Below are 20,950 nucleotides of genomic sequence, written 5' to 3'. Positions count from 1 at the left end.
TGCCAACCAGAAAGGAAAGCCATCAAGGAGGCAGACAGACCTGTGGACTGCTGCCTGTCCTGAGGGTGCAGCCACTTTGAATATTTGCAAACAGAGCAGCCATTTTTAATATATCCAAGTAGGGTTCTGACCTGGAGAGCGATCTATGAATAGGCTCCGCTTGCTGAGGACAGCACAGGTAACTGCACTGGAGGCTGCTGACTAGAAAGGTGCAGTATTCCTCTTGTCACTCTCATACCTCACACCCTCTTGGTGCACAGAGGTGTAGCCATCCTCTGCCTCCACCTACCTTCTTACCCAGCAGGAATTCCATTCTGGTCTGTGCCCTGACAGAGCCTGGGTGTTGTGCCCTGCCCCCCACAGTTTTGTTTTTCTTTGTTTTTAAATTATTCTTTTTTATCTTCTTCCTTTTTGTGTATTTATTTATTTTTCCCTTCCCTGGTCATTGGTTTTTTTTGTTTTGTTTTGTTTTAATTTAAAATCTTCCCTTTTCTTAGTTTTCTTACTTTCCCTTTTTTTTTTTTTTTTGGTTCTTCCTATTCCTTGTTTTTGCTTTTGCAGTTTTCCCATTTTTTTCTTTACTATTCTTTTACTATTGTTCTTTTCTCTCATTCCCCCTCCCTAGATATTGTGTGTTTTATTTTCTCTTTTTCCCATTATCTTTTTTTTCAATATATTAAAAAAATTTTTTTCTTCTCATTTATTATCCTCCCCGCCCCCCAATTATTCCTGTTTGTTTATGAAGTTTGATTTTTTGGTTCTCTTGTTTTTATTTTTGGTGTTCTTTTAGTTTTTTTTTTTTTTTTTGTCTGAGTGGGAGACAGCAACCATTTCCACATGATCCAACCATATCTGTACCACTTGAAGCCACACCCACTGAGTGAGTACCACCACTTCCTTTGCACCAACTGACCAATGCTAAATGGTGGCCAGTACCAGCTAAACTCACCCTCAACTTCTAATTATGACAGATAACAGAGATCTGTGAGCACACTCTCTATCACAGCCAGCAGGAGACAGATGATGAGAGCCTAAGTATTAACAACTAATGAATAGAGGAGTACAGTGCCTCCCTCACACAGATATATCAAAACAAAATAAAGGGAAAAAAATCTTGGGTAAATCACACCAACATATAACCACAAATATAAATAAAACAATACCATTATGTCACAGAGACAAGAGACCATCAGGTCATGCAAAGACGCAAGATGAGATAGTAGAAATAAGGGACCAAGGTACAATCATCCCTGAGAAAAAAGCAGCCTTGTAACTCCTTGATAAGGAATTCCAAAGAATTATATTTTGGTACCTTCAATGGATTGAGAGACAGATCAAGGAAAACACTGACAAGATCAAGGAAAACACTGATGGAATTAAGGAAAATACAGACAAAACTCTGGAACAATTTAGGAAAACAATGCAAGAACAAATTGACAAAATAAACAAAATTAGAAACAATACAAAAACAACAAATAGAAATCCAAAGATTAACACTAAGATTTCAGAAATAGATAACACATTGAATGGTCAAAGAAGTAGAACTGAATCAATGGAAGACAGAATTAATGAGACTGAAGACAAATACCACAATACTACTTTGTTAAGGGATCAATCAGAAAAAAAGATCAAAACATAGTGAAGAAACCCTAAGATTCACATGGGATACCATCAAGAGGAATAACCTACATGTAATCGGAATTCCAGAATGTTGTTGTTGTTGTTGTTAGGTGCCGTCGAGTCATTTCCAACTCATGGCGACCCCATGCACAGCAGAATGAAACACTGCCTGATCCCGTGCCAGCTCCATGATCCCTGCTATACTTGAGCCCATCATTGCAGCCACTGTGTCAATCCATCTTGTTGAAGGTCTCCCCATCTTTCGTCGACCCTCCACACTACAAAGCATGACATCCTTCTCCAAGGAATGGTGCCTTCTGACAACCTGACCAAAATAGGTGAGATGAAGTCTGGCCATTCTCGCTTCCAAGGAGCATTTCGGGTGCACTTCCTCCAGGACAGATCTGTTAGTTCTTTTGGCAGTCATGGTACTTTCAGCATTCTTTGCCAGCACCACAACTCAAAAGCATTAACTCTTTTTCGGTTTTTCTTATTCATTGTCCAGCTTTCACATGCATACCAGGCGATTGGAAATATCATGGCTTGTGTCAGGCACACCTTAGTCCTCAAGGAGACATCCTTGCTCCTCAGCACTTGGAAGAGCTCCTTCACAGTTGACTTTCCCAATGCTACATGTCATCTGATGTCCTGACTGCTGCTTCCATTGGCATCAATTGTAGAACCAAGCAATGTGAATTCTTTGACAACCTCAATCTTCTCTCCATTTATTGTGATGCTGCTCATTGGTCCAGTTGTGAGGATTTTTGTTTTCTTTATATTGAGATGTAATCCATACTGCAGACTGTATTCTTCAACCTTCATTAGTAAGTGTCTCAAGTCATCCTCACTTTCAGCAAGCAAAGTTGTATCGTCTGCATATCTCAGGTTGTTAATGATTCTTCCTCTAATCCTGATGCCATGTTTTTCTTCATATAGTCCAGCTTCTCAGATTATTTGCTCATCATATAGATTGAATAAATATGGGGAAATGATACAACCCTGATGCACTCCCTTCCTGATTTTAAACCATGCAGTGTCCCCTTGTTCTGTTTGAATGACAGCCTCCTGGTCAAGGTACAGGTTCCTCATGAGTAAAATCAAGTGTTCTGGAATTCCCATTCTTCTCAATATTATCCATAATTTGTCATGACCCACACAATCAAATGCCTTTGCATAGTCAATAAAACACAAGTAGACATCTTTCTGGTATTCTTTGCCTTGACTTCCAGAATAGGAAGATACAAATAAAACCACAGAGATTTGTTGGAAGAGAATTCCCCTAATATGATGAAACAAACAAACAAAAATATATCCGTTCAAGAAGTTCCATAAATCCCTAACAGGATAGACCCCAAAAGAAAATCACCAAGTCATATCATAAACAAACTCATAAAAACCAAAGACAATGAAAGAATCCTGAAAGCAGGGAAAAATGAAAAGTTACCTACAAAGGGCAACCAATAAGACTAAGCTCAGATTTCTTACCAGAAACCATGCAGGTGAGAAGGCAATGGGATGGTTTATATAGAACTCTGAAAGAAAAAAAAAAATGCCAAACAAGAATTATATAGCCAGTAAAACTGTCCTTCAAATATGAGGGTGATATTAGGACATTTCCAGATAAGCAGAAATTAAGGGAATTTGTTAAAACCAGACCAACTTCACAAGAGATGATAAAGGGAGTGCTTTGGACAGAGAACCAACAGCAGCAAACAGCAACTGATGATTAACACACATGATGACATAACCCAGAAACCAACCCAGTTATAGAAGTATCCAAAGTAAAATAAGCTTAGAAGAAAATAAACAGGGAACCAGAAACATCAATTGGCAAATGAGGAGAGCTACAAACCAAAAAGAGGGAATAAATAGTGTAGGCATAGAACTTCTCAATGGTGAGGAAGTCAAGACAATTGTGAGATAGAACAGACTGTTTTAAACTTGGGAAGAAAATTATAAATCACAGGGTAACCTCAAAGAAAAATAATAAGCCTTCACATCAAAATAAAAAAGAGGACAAGCCAACCACTCAGAGGTGGATCTATGTTGTAGATCCTGGATAGAATGGGAGAACAATGTGGAACAAAACTCAAAATCATAAAAGAGGGAACAGGTTTGCTGGTCTGATAGAGCCTGGTGGAACCCCTGAGACTATGGCCCCTAGCTGCCCTTCAGGTCTGGAATTGGAACTGGCTTCCAGCCAAACAAAAGACAGGCCTCTGAGATGAACATTTACATTAGGTGGATACACTCCTTGAAGAGATCAATCATGGGAGAATAGAAGGGCTGTGTATGCACAGGGAGACAGCTCAGGGGTGGGGCAAGAGTATATGGAGGGAAGGACACAGGGAAGAGGTAACTATGGGAAGGAAGTGGAGAGTTTTTGCATTGTGGGAAATTGCAGTCAATGTCATGAGACAAAGTGTAGGTGAACTGCTGTGTGGAAAATAAATTTGTTTTGTAAACTTTCACCCAAATCACAATAAAAATTAAAAAGAAAAAGAGGAGAAGCACAAATATTTAGAAAATACTGAAACAATAATAACAAGCAGGTGATAACATGATTCATAAACAAAATGAGCTGAGCACAGAAAATTATATGGAAGAAATCAGCAACATTATGAAAACACATAATAAAATAACATCAATAAATTCATACTTGTCTGTAAGTACACTGAGCATAAATTGATTAAATGCACCATTCAAGAGATGAAGAGTTGCACACTGGATAGGAAAACATGAACCATCAACATGCTGTCTACAAGAGACTCACCTTAGACACAAAGACAAATATAGACTAAAAAAATCAAAGGTTGGAGAAAGATATTTCAAGCAGATGGCAACCATAAAAGAAGAGGAGTGGCAATATTAATTTCTGATAAAATAGACTTCAAGAAAAAAACCACCATAAGAGACAAGGAAGGACATTATATAATGAGTAAAGAATCAATAGATCAAGAGGACATAACCAATAAATATCTGCACACCCAATGAAAGAGACCCACAGTACATAAATCAGACTTTAATAGAATTGGAAAGGCAAATCGATGACTCCACTGTCATAGTGGGAGATTTCAATAGTCCATTTTCAATAAAACATAGAACAACAGGAAAGAAGCTCAACAAAGACATAGAAGAACTAAACAATACAATCCACCAAGTTGACCTTATAGACATCTACAGAGCACTTCATCCAACAACAGCACAATATACATTCTTTTCCAGCACACATGGAACATTTTCCGGGATAGACCATATGTTAGGCCACAAAGCAAGCCTTAATAAATTAAAAACCATTGAAATACTGCAAAACATCTTTTCACATTACAATGCTATAACATGAGAAATCAACACTAGGAAGATCAATGGAAAAAGAGTAAACAGATAGAAACTAAATAACACTCTCCTCAAAAATGACTGGGTAATAGAAGAAATAGAAAATGAAATAAAAAAAATTCCTTGAATCAAGTGAGAATGAAAACACAACATACCAAAATTTTTAGGACACAGCAAAAGCCATGATCAGAAGGTAATTCATAGCAATAGATGCACACATCAAAAAAGAAGAAAGAGCCCAAATCAATACCCTAACCAACATCTCCAACAATTAGAGCAGAAAAAAAAAAAGCCCGCAGTCACTAGAAGAAAAGAAAGAAATAAAAAAGATTCAAGCAGAAATAAATGAAACAGAAAATAGAAAGGCAATAGAAAAAAATCAAGACTAGAAGTTGGTTCTTTGAAAAGGTTAGTAAAAGGAACAAACCACTGGCAAAAACAAAGGAAAAGAAGAAGATGCAAATAACACAAATAAATGAAATGGGTATTGTTACAACAGAATCAATAGAAATGAAAAGAATAATATCAGGATACTATGAAGAACTGTACTCCAACAAGTTTGAAAACCTAGAGAAATGGAGGGCAGACAGCTTTTTGGAGGGCCGGAGCAGGTAGGGAAGGCTGGGAAATGGGAATGGAGCAGTTTGGAACATCTAAGGGAGATGAACTCCTCTGTCAGTTTGTCGTCCTGTGGTGGCTTGTGTGTTGCTGTGAGGCTGAAGGCTATGCCACCAGTGTTTCAAATACCAGAAGGGTCACCCCTAGTGGACAGGTTTCAGTGGAGCTTCCAGACCAAGACAGACTCAGAAGAAGGAAGAGGCCATACACTTCTGAAAGAACTGGCCAGTGAAAACCTTATGAATAGTGGTGAAATATTGTCTGATACATTATTGAAAAATAGCCCTGAAACATTATCTGATATAGTGCCAGCAGATGAGCCCCTCAGATTGGAAGCCACTCAAAATATGACTAGGAAAGAGCTACCTCCTGAGAATAGAAAGGACCATAATGATGTGGATGGAGTAAAGCTTACAGGACCTCCTTTTGCTGATGTGCGTGACTCAAGATGAGATGAAACAGCTGCAAACATCCATTAATGATTGGAACGTGGAATGTATGAAGTATGAATTTAGGAAAATTGGAAGTTGTCAAAAAATTAAATGGAATGCATAAAGATTGATATCCTAGGCATTGGTGAGCTGAAATGGACTGGTTTTGGCCATTTTGAATCAGACAACCATGTGATCTACTATGCTGGGAATGACAAACAGAAGAGGAATGGCATGGTATTCATCATCACAAAGAATATTTCAAGGTCTGTACTGAGGTACAATGCTGTCAGTGATAGGATAATATTCACATGCCTACAAGGAAGACCAGTTATTACTCAAATTTATGCACCAACCACCAAAGCCAAAGGAGGAAATTTAAGATTTTTTACCAACTTCTGCAGTCTGAAATAGACCGAACATGCAATCAAGATGTGTTAATTATCACTGGTGATTGGAATGCAAAGTTGGAAACAAAGAAGAATCACTGGTAGTTGAAAAACATAGTCTTGGTGATAGAAATGATGCCAGAGATCACATGATAGAATTTTGTAAGACCAATGACTTAGTCATTGCAAATACCTTTTTTTCAACAACACAAATGGTGGCTATACATGTGGACTTTGCCAGACAGAGTACACAGGAATCAGATTGACTACATCTGCAGCAAGAGGTGATGGAGAAGCTCAGTATCTTCAGCCAAAACATCACCAGGAGCTGATTATGGAACTGACCATCAACTGCTGATATGCAAGTTCAAGTTGAAACTGAAGACAATTAAAACAAGTCCATGAGAGCCAAAATATGACCTTGAATATATCCCTCCTGAATTTAGAGACCATCTAAAGAATAGATTTGATGCATTGAACGAACACCAATGACTGAAAACCAGAAGAATTGTGGGATGACATCAAGAACATCATCCATGAAGAAAGCAAAAGTTCATTAAAAAGATAGGAAAGGAAGAAAAGACCAAAATGGAAGTCAGAAGAGACTCTGAAACTTGCCCTTGAACAGAGAGTAGCTACAGCAAATGGAAGACATGATGGATAAAAGAGCTGAACAGAAGATTTCAAAGAGCAGCTCGAGAACACAAAGTCAATTATTGAAATGTGCAAAGAGTTGGAGTTAGAAACCAAAAGGGAAGAACACACTTGGCATTTCTCAAGCTGAAAGAACTGGGGAAAAATTTAAGCCTCAAGTTGCAATATTGAGAGATTCCATGGGCAATATGTTGAATGATGCAGGAAACATAAAAAAGATGGATGGAACACACAGAGTTACTATACGAAAAAGAGTTGGTAGGTGATCATCCATTTCAGGAGGTGGCATGTGATCAAGAACCAATGGTATTGAAGGAAGAAGTCAAAGCTGCACTAAAGGAATTGGTGAAAAGCAAGGTTGTAGGAATTGACGGAATACCCATTGAGGTGTTTCAACAAATGGATGCTGCACTGGGGGCACTCACTTGGCTATGCCAAGAGATTTGGAAGACAGCTACTTGGCCAACTGACTGGAAGTGATCCATATTTATACCCATTCCAAAAAAAAAAGTGACCCTACAGAATGTGGAAATAAATAATCTAACAATATCATTGATATCACATGCAAGTAAAATCTTACTGAAGATAATTCACAAATTATTCACAATATACAGCAGTACATTGACTTCCATAAATGCAAGCTTGATTCAGAAGGGGATGTGGAGTGAAGGGTATCACTGCTGATGTCAGGTGGATCTTGGCTCAAAGCAAAGAATACCAGAAAGATGTTTATTTATATTTTATTGACTATGTAAAGGTCATATTTGATTGTGTGGATCATAACAAATTATGGATAACATTAAGAAGAATGGGAATTCCAGAACATTTAATTGTACTCATGATGAACCTGTATGTAGACCAGGAGGCTGCCATTCGAACAGAACAAGGGGACACTGCATGGTTTAAAATCAGAAAGGGAGTGCGTCCGGGTTGTATCCTTTCACCATACTTATTCAATCTGTATGCTGAACATATAATCTGAGAAACTGGACTATACGAAGAACATAGCATCAGGATTAGAGGAAGGCTTATTACCTGAGATATGCAGATGACTCAACTTTGCCTGCTGAAAGCAAGGATGACTCGAAGCACTTACTGATGAAGATTAAAGACTACAGTCTACAGTATCGATTACACCTCATTATAAGGAAAGGAAAAATCCTCACAACTGGACCAATAAGCAGCATCACGATAGATGAAGAAAAGATTGAAGTTGTCAAGGACTTCATATTACTTGGTTCTACAATCAACACCAATGGAAGCAGCAGTCAAGACATCAAAAGACGTATTGCATTGGGCAAATCTGTTGCAAAAGACCTGTTTCGAGTGCTGAGGAGCAAAGATTTCTCTTTGAAGACTAAGGTGTGCCTCACCCAAGCCTTGGTAGTTTCAATCACCTCAAATGCATGTGAGTGCTGGACAATGAATAAGGAAGATCAAAGAAGAGTTGATCTTTTGAGTTGTGCTGGCGAAGAATACTGCAAGTACCATGGACTGCTGAAAGAACTAACAAATCTGTTCTGGAAGGAGTGCAGCCGGAGCAACGAGAATGGCCAGACTTCATCTCACCTCCTTTGGTTATGTTGTCAGAAGGGACTATTCTCTGGAGAAGGATGTCATGCTTGATAATGTGGAGGGTCAACGAAAGAGGGGAAGACTCTCAATGAGATGGATTGACATGGTGGCTGTGGCAATGGGCTTAGGTATAGTAGGGATTGGGAGGCTGGCACAGGACTGGGTAGTATTTTTTTCTGTTGTACATAAGGTCACTATGAGTCACACGACTCAGTGGCACATAACAACAACAGAAACAGAAGAAACAGACAGATTTCCAGAAACACACTACTTACCTAAACTAACACAGACTGAGGTAGAAAATTCTAACAGACCCATAACAAAAGAAGAAAGTGAACAGAAAAAAAAAAAATTACCAAAAACAACAAAAAAGTCCTGGCCCATATGGTTTCACTGGAGAATTTTACCAATCATTCAGGTAAGAGCTGACATCAATCCTACTCAAACTATTCCAGAACATAGAAAAGGATGGAATCCTTCCAAATTCATTTTATGAAGCAAGCATAATCCTGATACCAAAACCAGGCAATGGCAGCACTAGAAAAGAAAACTTCAGACCATATCCCTCATGAATATAGATGGTTTTCTATAGGATCATGTCATCTGCAAATACAGATAGTTTTACTTTTTCTCTACCAATCTGGATGCATCTTCCTTCTCTTTCTTGCCTTATTTTCTTGGGTAGGATTTCTAATACAATGTCGAATAGGAGTGGTGATAGAGGGCATGTCTGCCAGGTTCCTGTTTGCCAGGGGAATGCTTTGAGTCTCTTTCCATTGAGAATAATATTGACTGTTGGTTTTGCATATATCCCCTTTATTATGTTGAGTAATTTTCCTTCTATTTTGCTGAGAGTTTTTTTTTTTTTAATTTTTTTTTAATCATGAATAAGTGCTGGATTTTATCATATGCCTTTCCTACATCGATTGATAAGATCATGTGGTTCTTTTCCTTTGTTTTATTTATGAGGTGGATGATGCTGATTATTTTTCTAATGTTGAACCATCCTTGCGTGCCTGGTATGAACCATGCTTAGTTATAATGTATTATTTTTCTGATACGTTGTTTGAGTCTATTGGCCAGGATTTCGTTGGAGATTTTTCCATCTGTGTTCATGAAGGGTAGTGGTCTGTGGTTTTCCTTTCTAGTGGTGTCTGCCTGGTTTTGGTGTCAGGGTCATGTGTGCTTTGTAGATTGAATTTGGGAGGACTCCATCCTTTTCTATGTTCTGGAGCAGCCTGAATAGGGTAGGTATCTCCTCTTCTCTGAACATTTGATAGAATTATCCAGTGAAGCCATCTGGGCCATGAATTTATTTATTTATTGTTTTTTAATTTTTACCTGCTCAATTTCTTTCTTTGTTATGAGTCTGTTTAAATTTTCTACCTCAGTCTGCTAGTTTAGATAGGTCTTGTTTCTAGAATTTTTTCTGTTTCTTCTAGGTTTCAAATTTGTTGGAGTGCAGTTCTTTGTAGAATTCTGTTATTATCCTTTTTCTTTCAGTTGGTTCTGTTGTGATGTGACCCTTTTCGTATATTATTGGTGTTATTGGCATCTTCTCTCTCTTTTGCTTAAATTTGCCAGTGGTTTGTTGATTTTGCTAATCTTTTCAAAGAACCAGCTTCAAGTCTTGATTTTTTTTCCTATTGTTTTCTGCTTTGTTAATTTCTGCTCTGATCTTTATTATTTCCTTTCTTCTGGAGACTGGAAGATTCTTTTTTGCTCTTTTTCTTCTTGTTGGAGTTGTTGGGTTAAGGTGTTGATTTTGGTTCTTTCTTCTTTTTTTAATATGTGCATTTATTTGCTATCAGTTGACCTCTGAGAACTGCTTTTGCTGTGTCCCAAAGGATTTGATATGTTGTGTTTTCATTCTCATTTATTTCTAGGAAATTTTTTATTGCACACTCTATTTTTTCCATTACCCAGTGGTACATGTGCAGTGTGCTGTTCAGTTTCCATGTATTTGATTTTTTGTCCCTTGTCTTATTGTTGATTTCTAATTTTAAACATTGTGATCCAAGAAGATGCTTTATAGAATTTCTATGTTTTTAAATTTATTGAGGCTTGATTTATGGCCTAACATATGGTCTATTCTGTAGAAAAATCTATGTGGCGTGGAAAAGAATGTGTATTTTTTTTTTATTGTTGTTGAATGAAGTGCTCTGTATATATATGTCTATGAGGCCAGATTGGTTGATTGTGTTGTTGAGATCGTCTGTATTTTTCCTGAGTTTTTTTTTTTTTTTTAAGTTGTTCTGTCTTTCATAGAAAGCAGGCTGTTAAATTCTCCTCCTACTATTGTAGTATTGTCTGTTCCTCCTTTTAATTCAGTTAATGCTTGCTTTATGTATATTGGAGCTTTTTCATTGGCTGCATAGATATTTATTATGGTTATGTCCTCTTAGGAGCTCTGGTGGCATAGTGCCTAAGGCATCTGACTGCTAACCAGAAGGCTGGCAGTTCAAACCCACCAGCCACTCCTTGGAAGGAAGATGGGGCAATCTACTTCTGTAGAGATACTGCCTCAGAAACCCAAGGAGGGGTCACTATGACTTGGTCTATTGGCCCTTTTATCATCATAGAATGCCCTTCCTTTTCCCTTATGCTGGACTTTGCTTGAAGTCTATTTTATCAGATATTAATATTGCCACTCCTGCTCTATTTTGTTGCCATTAGCTTGATACATTTTTTCCAGCCCTTGATTTAAAATTTATTTTTATCTTTGTGTCTAAGGTGAGTTTCTTGTAGGCAGCATATTGATGGGTCTTGGTTTCTTATTCAATCTGCCTATCTCTTTGTCTTGACTGGTACATTTAATCCATTCACATTTAGCATAATTAATGATAGGTAAGGAGCTCTGGTAGCGTAGTGCCTAAGGCCCTTGACTGCTAACCAGAAGGCTGGTGGTTCAAACCCACCAGCCACTCCTTGGAAGGAAGGTTGGGCAATCTACTTCTGTAATAATACTGCCTCAGAAACCCAAGGACAGGTTGCAATGAGTTGGGTCCGACTCAATGGCACGTAACAACAACAACAACAGCAAATGATAGGTATAAAATTACTGCTGTCATTCTTTTGTGTGTTTTGTTGTGGTGCTAATGATTTCTTTGTTCCAAATATTTTTCTGTGCTGAGTTCATTTTACTATCAAGTTTTCTTTCGCTTTTCTTTATTATTGTTGCTTTAGTCTTTACTAAGTCTTTGTGATTTTCACCTTTCTTATTTTGGTTAGAAGGTTTATTAATTTTCTTTGTGGTTACCCTGTAGTAAATTCTTTTCTCCCTAAGTTTGGAATAGTCTGTTCTTTATTGACAGCATCCTGACTTCTCCATATGGAAGTTTTGCAATTACTCCATTTATTCCCTCTATGTGCTTTATAGTTGGTATCTGTGGTAGTTAAGGTTGTGTTTCAACATGGCTGGGCTGTGACTTTGACTAGCTGGCACCAGGATGCAGTTATTCCCCGTAATGGGACTGGATGTGCTGTAATCAGCTCATGGTGGAATCTGCTGTGAGCAAGTGAGTAGCTGCCTTCAGGTTGTGGCCTGCTTCCAGTGCATCAGGAGAAGCTTTGAGAAAGGCCTCTAGCTTTTGGTGCATCTGGACCCTGCATTTGGTCACCTCCTGGCCTGCCTGCCTGGCGATTGTGGGGTTGTTCCTGGACTTGAATCACTGGTCTAGTCTGTTGCCTGCCGATCTTGGGACTGTGCCATTCTACCTGTCAATCTGGGTTCGTCAACCTTAGCAGCCAGCAGCTGAGTGAGTCATAAAAAGCCTGTACTCCAGCAGGCCTGGATCAGGAGGCAAACCTAGAGCCCAAGGTCGAAGGGCCTTCACCCAGCCCCTGGAGCTGGCACTTTGAACTCAGACTTCTAGCCTCCTCAACTGAGAGAATACGTTCCTCTTTGTCAAGGCTATTCACTTATGGTATTTCTGACATAGAAGCACTAGAGAACCAAGATGATGTCATTAACAGATTTACTTCTCTGGTTCTCTATTTTTCATTTTGTAAGCTTATTTTGGGAGCTCTGGTGGTGTATTGTCTAAGACAATTGACTGCTAACCAGAAGGCTGGTGGTTCAAACCCACCAGCCACTCCTCAGAAGGAAGATTTGGGAATTCTTTTTCTGGGTGCTGGTGTCTTCATCTTAGTTGTTTTTTTTCCATTGTTGGTTTTCTGTTGGAAGGATTCCGTTTAGTATTTCTTGTAGGATTGGTCTGGTTTTCACAAATTCCTTTAACTTCCGTTTGTTCAGGAAAGTCTTATATGAGGGACAATTTGCTGGATATGTAATTCTTGGTTGGCAATGATTTTCCTTCAAGATTTTGTATATGTCATCCCATTGCCTTCTTGCCTGCATGGTTTCTGCTGAGAAATCAGAGCTTAGTCTTATTGGTTGCTCTTTGTAGATAACATCTTGTTTTTCTCAAGCTGCTGTCAAAGTTCTTTCTCTGTCTTTGGTTTTAGAAAGTTTGATTGTGATATGTCTTGATGATTTTCTCTTGAGGTCTATCCTGTATGGGGTTCTTTGAGCTTCTGGAATGGATATCTTTTCATCTTTCATGATATTGGGGAAGTTTTCTGTTAGCGAGTCTTCAGTGACTTTCTTGGTGTTTTTTTTTTTTTTTTTCCCCCTTCTCTTGTTCTGGAATTCCAATCAGTTATATGCCATTTCTTTTGATATCATCCCTTATAACTCTTAAGTTTTCTTCATTCTCTTTTCTGGTTTTTCCTCATACAAGCTGGTGTCAAGGGATTTGCCTTCTAGCTGGAATATGCATTCTTCAGCCAGTTTGATTCTACTCTTTTGTCCTTCCAATGTGCTGTTTCTGTAATTTTAGTGTTCATCTTCTGGATAGCTAATTACTGTTTTTATATGATTTTTGATTGTCCATTTATTTTGTCATTTTGTTCTTGTATCACTTTCCTGAATTCTTCAAGTATATTGTCTATCTTTTTCTTGCTTCTGTTTATGGTTTCCTTGAGCTCTTGGAAAATCATATCCATATATCCATATACATCTATCTATCTATCTATATATGTATGTATCTTTTGAATTCCTTCTCAGGTGGTTCCATAACCTGTTCTTCCTCAGGGAGATTTTCTAGTTCTTTATTTTGGTCACTTGCTTCTGTTATCTTGCCTTGTGTCTTTATCTGAATGGAAGTTGTCTGTTGTCTCTGAGACATCTTGAAGTTGTTGTCTTTATTTATTGATGTGTGTTGGTTTGTTTCAATATATCCAGATGAGTGGGGCACGTGTGCTTCTTTGGTTGCTAACTTGGCAGCACTGACAGACCCCCCAGCTATCTCTGGATGGGTGGAGTAACTGGTGGGAATGTGGGTGTGAATCTCTGTCAACGTGAAGAGGAGCTGCAGTTGGGATGAGCAGGCGTTGTTCACTATTTGTCATTGATCCTGCAGTGTGGAAGCTGATAGTGGTGCTTGTCTGTTGGGCGAGGTGGTCAGTGCAGTAGATGTGGCTGACTAGTGGAGAATTAATGTCCTTCTCCTGCTGAATGGGGCAAGAGAAGAAAAAAAAAATAACAAGGAGAAGAAGAGAAGAAAAAGGAAAAAAAAGAGTAAAAATAAAATAAAATAAGTAGAAAATAGAGAAAAAAGGGTAGTAGAGCTGAAAGATTGGCAAAAATATAAGAAGATGAAGAGGAGTAAAGAGAAATGAGCAGGTTAAAGAGGAGAAGTGGGAAGGAGGGAAGGAGAGAAACAAGGGGAATAAGGAAACCGAGGAGGAGGGACTGTTGTAGGTATGGTCAGCTGGCAGCCCTGGGCCAGGCGACTGTAGCAGAAACCACACTCAGCAGGAGAGCACCTGTGGAGGTGAGGGGAGCCTGGCTCCTCCAGTGGAAACAGCTGCAGGTGTTTGTTGTGCTCAGTGTGGGACGGATCAGCCAGCGACCCATGTGGAGGGAGGGACAGCCGCAGCCTCCGGGTCAGTCTGTTTGGAGTGGGTTCCTTGGCCTCTGTCTTGCTGTTGGTAGGGCCAGTTTTCGCCCCTCTTGGCAGGGAAGCTGGACTTCTTGGAGTGGAGAGTGTGGCTTACGGGTTCGATTCACTGCTGTGGGTCTGGCCGCCTTCTGGGCACACGCAGCCTTCCTCTGGTACCTGCTCAGACTCCAGGGAGATGCCCCCCAATACTCTAGTCTCTAATCACCCCAACACAGGCCTCTCGGGCTGCAGAGGTAGGAGGTGCCTGGTGCGAGTGAGCCACCCCCCCCCCCAGAGGAAGCTGCTGAGTTGTGACTCTTGCTTCAGTGGGAAAAAGTTCTCAGTGCCTCGGGCACCGGTGGGCATTTCAGCCCAGACTCGGCACTGGAGGTGGAGGTGGCCAGGGGTCGGGGGCGGTGTGTGGGGGGCGTCTCTAGTCTCTGAGCCCAGGGCTGCGGAAAGAGTGCTAACCTGTATGGGCAGGGACAGTGAGCCTTAGATCAGAGACTCCATGGCATTGGGGGTGGGTCCCCTCTGGGTTCACACAGCTGTCTGTCCTGGTCCTGCCCATATTCAGCCAAGCAAGAGATTGCCCGGAGCCCAGTTTCTTCAGCGGCCCCAGCCCAGGCCTTTCCCAGCCCCACCCAGCTTCTGCCCCTGGTGAGTTGATTCCCTTCCCACTTCCTCCTCCCTCTGTGGCCCCCCCAACACCTGCAACTCTGACCCACTTCCCTCCGTGTTTCTCTCCCACCTCCCACACGTCTACTGCTATCCTTGAATTTGTCCAGATCTATCTACACTGTGTCATTATCGCTGTGTGGAATCTGTGAAAGTTTCTCTCTCTCTCAATCTCTCAATCTCTCTCTCCTAGTGAGTGTCTGTGTCTCTAATCAAGATGTCCCCACTTCTGACAGTCTGATCTCTTCTCTCACCCTGGTCACTGATCTAGCTCCATTTCCCTTTCCAGTCAACAGCCAATCTAATTCTTAACTTCTCATTCGATGCTCAGAACCCCAGGGTCATTATTTGTATCCAGTTCACTTGGATTTCCGGATCTCGTGGTAGAGGGAATTGGAGGAATGTGTTAGCAAGATGCCGTTTTATCTCCGCCGCCATAGGATTTTTAAGGCTGTGACATTTTTGGAATTAGATCCATAGGCCTTTCTTTCAAGGTGCCCCGGGGTGGATTTGAACCACCAACCTTTTGGTAGCTCAGGGCTTAACCATTTGTGTAACTCAGGGAGTCCTAGCTCTGTAAGGGTAAATCAGAAATCCCCAACAACTCATTGCCGTCACATTGACTGTGACTCACAGTGACCCTGTAGGGTAGGGATTGTTCATTTTGTTCACAGATACATCTCACACACCTGCAACGGTGCCTGGAACTGAGTAGGCAAGTAGTTCCTCCACACTTGTTGAATAAATGCATGAGTTAGTTATTCAATTTGTTTAACTGTTTCCCCAAATAAAGCTCTATACAAAATTAATACATGTTGTCAGTATGGAGAATAATGAATGTCAACTGGCAGCTTTTCCACTCAAGGTGCAAGCTCAGCTCCCACCCACTCGGCCTCTCCTCCAACTCGTCCTCTTCTTCAAGGATGGCTCTTTGGAACTCAAGGAGTCTGCAGAATTCGGTTGGAAAACACTGGCCTGGATGTAGTTAAGCTGTGAGTAATGTCTACAAAGGAAGACAAATCTTAGCCCCCTGGGAATGTGTCTACACAACGGGTCATCCATCAGAAGGAAAGAAAAGATTCCTTCAGCTTTCTGGCTAACTCGACGCTCAGTGTACGAACTTTAACTCTTACTCCCTCAGACCTCACCAGACAGGAGTGAGGACAATGGTCATGAAAGCAGTTGGCTCTGGGTCCTATCCGGTGGAAGCTCCAGGCCCCGAAGACCCACTGGCTCCTCCTCTTCCTGCACGGGCCCCGCTAGTCCCAGAGTTTTCTTTGGCAGTGCTGGGAGCTGGCTTCCAGGGTGGCTGCAGCTGTGTCTGTCCACACCCCTGTAGTCCTCGCCACGTCAGTGTCTTTTCAAGGCTGCTAAGGTCATTAGGATGGACCGCTGGAATGCTAAACAGTGTGAAAGCTCTAGTCTAGGCTCTTGCTCTTTGGTTCCTTCTGAGAAAGTGCCTCAGGGGCCGTCCAGATGGTTCAATCCCAAAGCATCTTTCCCTGCTGTGTATTAATGATGTCCCAAGAAAGAGCCACACACTTTGATTCTCCTAAAGAGAGACTGCCCCACCTCCTGTCTGTTATGGGTTGAATTATGTCCCTCCAGAATGTGTTGGACTGCCGGCTCCTATACCTGTGGCTGCCATCCTATTAAGAAATAGGGTTTTCTGTGTTATGCTAGTGAGGCCATGGCCGTGTAGGGTGTGGCCTAAATCGAGTCACTCTGAGTTAAAGAAAGAGATGAGATACATCTGGGGAGACACTCTACCTCATGGCAATGGAGGCAGAACATCTGCAAGCCAGGGCCCCAAGGACTGCCACCGAGTCCATAGAAATCCTGCTGAAATCCTGCTGAAATCCACAGAAAGGACCTTTCGCTAGAGCCACAGGCGGGCTCTGACTTCTCACTGCGAGAAAATGAACGTCAGCTCTTTCAGGCCATGAATAGCAGGATTTCTGTGGATCAGCCATAAGAAACACAGACCCCATTCCTACCCGCACACTTCCTGGAGGTTCCGGGATGTGTCTGGTTAGCAAACTCGTTCCAGAACATCAGTGATGGTGACTCAGTCCCAGTGACTTCTCATCGTAGCCCTGATGATGACTCCTAGCAGCTCTCTGCAGCCCTGAAGGGAGACGCCGGCCCTGGGACCAGGGCCCCCGCCTCGGAGAGTGCTGAGACCCCATGAGGGTTTGTTCACAACCATTTCTGTGCGTCATCCCTACCGCCGTCACCTTTACATGACAACACGGGAGGAGGCAAAGGCCATCATACATGACGAGACCCTGCAAACTTGAGAAGAATAAAACATAAGGATGCACATCACATTTTTAAAGAAAAGAATCCTCAAAATTTTAGACAGAAACGATATATGCACAGAGGAGATGAAGTGCCACGGAGCTTTATGTCACTCAGGCAGAGACAGTGCCAGTCCCATGGGACCAAATTAGACTCCCAGCAAAAACACCGGTGCCTGCAGCCAGGGACTCTCTCGGCTTACTGTCTCAATCTGCCACGCGGGAAAAGGCCCTGAAAAAAATCGCAAAATCTTTTCAGGTTTATTTTGCCTTTTTCTCCTGTCTAGTCCTTCCTTTTGATCAATACAATGAAAACGTATCTATCAGCTTCTGTGCCCCTGTTGGGCTGGGGTAGGGCTTCTCCTCACCAGCGGGACAGGCTGCGCGGAGCCAGGCACCTTGACAGACTGCGGCAGAACAAAGCAGGAGGGTGCAGACGTCAGCGAGCCGCAGCCCAGACTCCTAACGCACAGATGACGTCTTTGCTTCTGGGTCCCTCCCTTCACACACCGAGGAGTCTGATAGACAGAGGGCAGAGCATACTGACTGATCTCAGAGACACAAATGCATCAAAGAAACAGTGCTAGGCACTAGGCTTTCTCTAGACTCATAATCCTCATACAAGACCACAGTGTGTTTCTGTGAGCGTGAGTGTGTATGTGAGGAAGGTGTGCTTACACAGGCACATGCACATACATCTGCACACACGCTTGCACACACATGCATAAACAAGCACATGCACACATACTCAATGCACATGGATGCACGCATTTGCATACATACAAGCACACACATGCATAGATGTGCACATGTATGCACATACGTGTGACACACACATAACTGCACACGTCTACACACATGCACGCACACACGTGCATAAACATGCACACACATTCACGATATGCACACCCATGCACACACACATGCATGCACACACGTGTATACACATGCACGCACACATTCACGATATGCACACACAGGTGCACACCCATGTGCACACCCACACCACACAGTGCACAGTCCTAGAGGGAAAGGAGGAGAAGTGGCCTCCCGTGTCCCTTCCCCTGTGGAGCAGGCACAGCCAGTCCTCACGGAGCATGCTCCCTTCCCTGGTGGTGCGCTTCCGCTGGTGGTGCGTCTCCGCTGGTGGTGCGATGAATGGTTTCCTGTTTACTGTGCACCACGGAGGTGTCAGGAGCAGCCAGGCCAAAGATGCTGTAGCCTCTGTCCCTCAGCTCTCTGGTCCAGCAGCTCGCTCCACCAAGGGAGGCGGTACTTCCATCTGGACACTGAGGCTGTCAGTCTGTCCAACAAGTGGACGTGTCCCTGTCTGTGCCTGGCCTGGCGGGTCAGGGCTGTGTCCTGTGACGCATGCGTGAGTGAGCAGCTAGGGGCTGAGCCGGCCCCACTCAGGCACCTCCTGCTCCACCCTGTCCTCGACACATGTCGGCGCAGGACGTGCTCTGCGGCGGGAACAGGGAGGCGCTCTCCTGATGCACCACCCGCTTCCTCGGGAGCAAATACTGAGCTGGACACGGCCTGGCGGCAGTCCCCAGGCAGCCCCTCACGTGGGACGGAAATCCCTGGGCCACACAACCAATTTCCCCTTCTATTTTGCAACAGGCTGCAGCCCTAGATGGGGCCTGACACCCGTCGATCAACCTCTGAATAGGAGATTTACACCCAGGCCCCTAATGGGCTTTTGCTGGACTCAGCAGTCACTCCCACTGCTCTGTGGGCTCTGGTGTGGAGTGACACGTGTGCAGTCAGCAACAGTGCCCTAAGGCTGCAGTGTCCTCACGCGAAGTCCTTGTTCACTGAGCACCCCCAAATTTTCGAGGTACCACCTTGGATGGCAAAGACTTCCCCCTTGGCATTGAGGGCCCCCATTGTGACGATGGACACATAAAGATGCATATCTTTCTCTCCAACTTCTCCAGTGCTTCCGGAGCCCCTGTCCAGGCCTCTCCCAACGCTGGAGTGGAACACCAAACCTGTTCCCTTAACTGGCACTAGGCTGCTGGTGAACCACCCTGCAAAGGAGAGCGAGCACGTACCTGCCTGCCGAGAACCCGAGGTGATGGTTACAGGGATGGCCACAGAGGGAAACCAGACTCGGCCCTCCCCTTGTCCGTGGCACCTTCCCATTCCTGGGTCTCTAGACCTGGGAGCTTTGCTCTGGTACCTGGCAGCAGAGAAGGCGCCGCCGAAGACTTGACAAGGTCGGAAACTGACAAGAACACACTTACCCTCTGTTCCAGGGTGTCACTGACCGTCTGTGAAGTCTGGGTGAATGGAGGCCGGAGACCAGGAGAGAGGCATTCAGATACGACGAATCTGCCTGAGACGAGGCCGCGCTCTTGGTCACGCTGTTCCCGGGCTGCTGCACCTGGCAAGCCCCGGAGTGGATGGGTGATGTCCGGGCGCCAGGACATTTTGATGGGAGCCGCCCAGGCCGCCCGATTGGACTCGGAGGTTTTCGGAAACACGGTTTGAGAGTGAGGAGATCAGGCCTTGCAAAGCCTTCTTTACTGGGAGGAGCCTGGTGGCGCAGTGGTTAACCACTTGGCTGCTAACCGAAAGGGTGAAGATGGAACCCATCCGTGGTTCTGTGGGAACCAACTGCTTGGATAAAGATGACAGCCTTCAAGACCCTACGGTGCGGTCCCACGAGAGCCTGTGGGGTCGCTGTGAGTCCGAATGGGCTCCCCACTGGGTGACACCGCTCAGCGTCCGTGACCAAACCGAATGTACATTGGACCAGGTGTCCTCTGGTCGGGTCTCTAAGCTGGGTGCCTCGCTCGGAAAGGAGGGCGCCCAAGGCTTCGCCCTTGTCCCCCGCGGGAGACCTGCCTGTGCGCTGTGGCCGAAGCGCTCACAGAAACCGGGGCGCGGGACTGCGCACCCGGCCACCTGGCTCCCGGGTGGCGGCCCTGGAGGGCGCCGGGACCCGCGGGTTTATCTCGGGGAAGCTGCGCGCTCGCGGGCGGGAGGTTCCCGGCCTCCAGGGCTCCGGCCGCAGGCCGCGCGCGGCCGGCGCACTCGCTCCGTGATCTGCATTCGGAACGGGGTCGTGTTTTGTGTCCAGAGCCCCAAGGAAAACCAGGGTGGGCGGTGCCAGCGGCCACGCCGGGCGCCAAGGGGGCGCCGCAGCCTGGCCAGCTGCCGCCCACCCCCCATCGCCCCGCAAAGCCCCGTCTTTTACTGGGGAAGCCCCGCGGCGACGCCCCGGCACGCGCGGCTCTGCGCGGCCTTCCCCGGGCACCGGCAGCGCGCGCGGCTCCCTCCTCTTGGGGGTGCGTGGCCGTGCTGCTCGCCCCGCGGGACGCGCTCATTGAGAAAAAGCAGCGAGAAGGAAAAACAGCCGGTGTCAGCGGGGCATTGACGCAGGCGGCGCTGACGTC

This window comes from Orycteropus afer, unplaced genomic scaffold (genome assembly GCF_000298275.1).
Source record: "Orycteropus afer afer isolate SDZICR_OR568_19922 unplaced genomic scaffold, OryAfe1.0 scaffold00522, whole genome shotgun sequence".
Lineage (NCBI taxonomy): Eukaryota > Metazoa > Chordata > Mammalia > Tubulidentata > Orycteropodidae > Orycteropus > Orycteropus afer.
The sequence above is the reverse complement of the archived record's forward strand: the minus strand, read 5'-3'. Positions refer to the sequence as shown.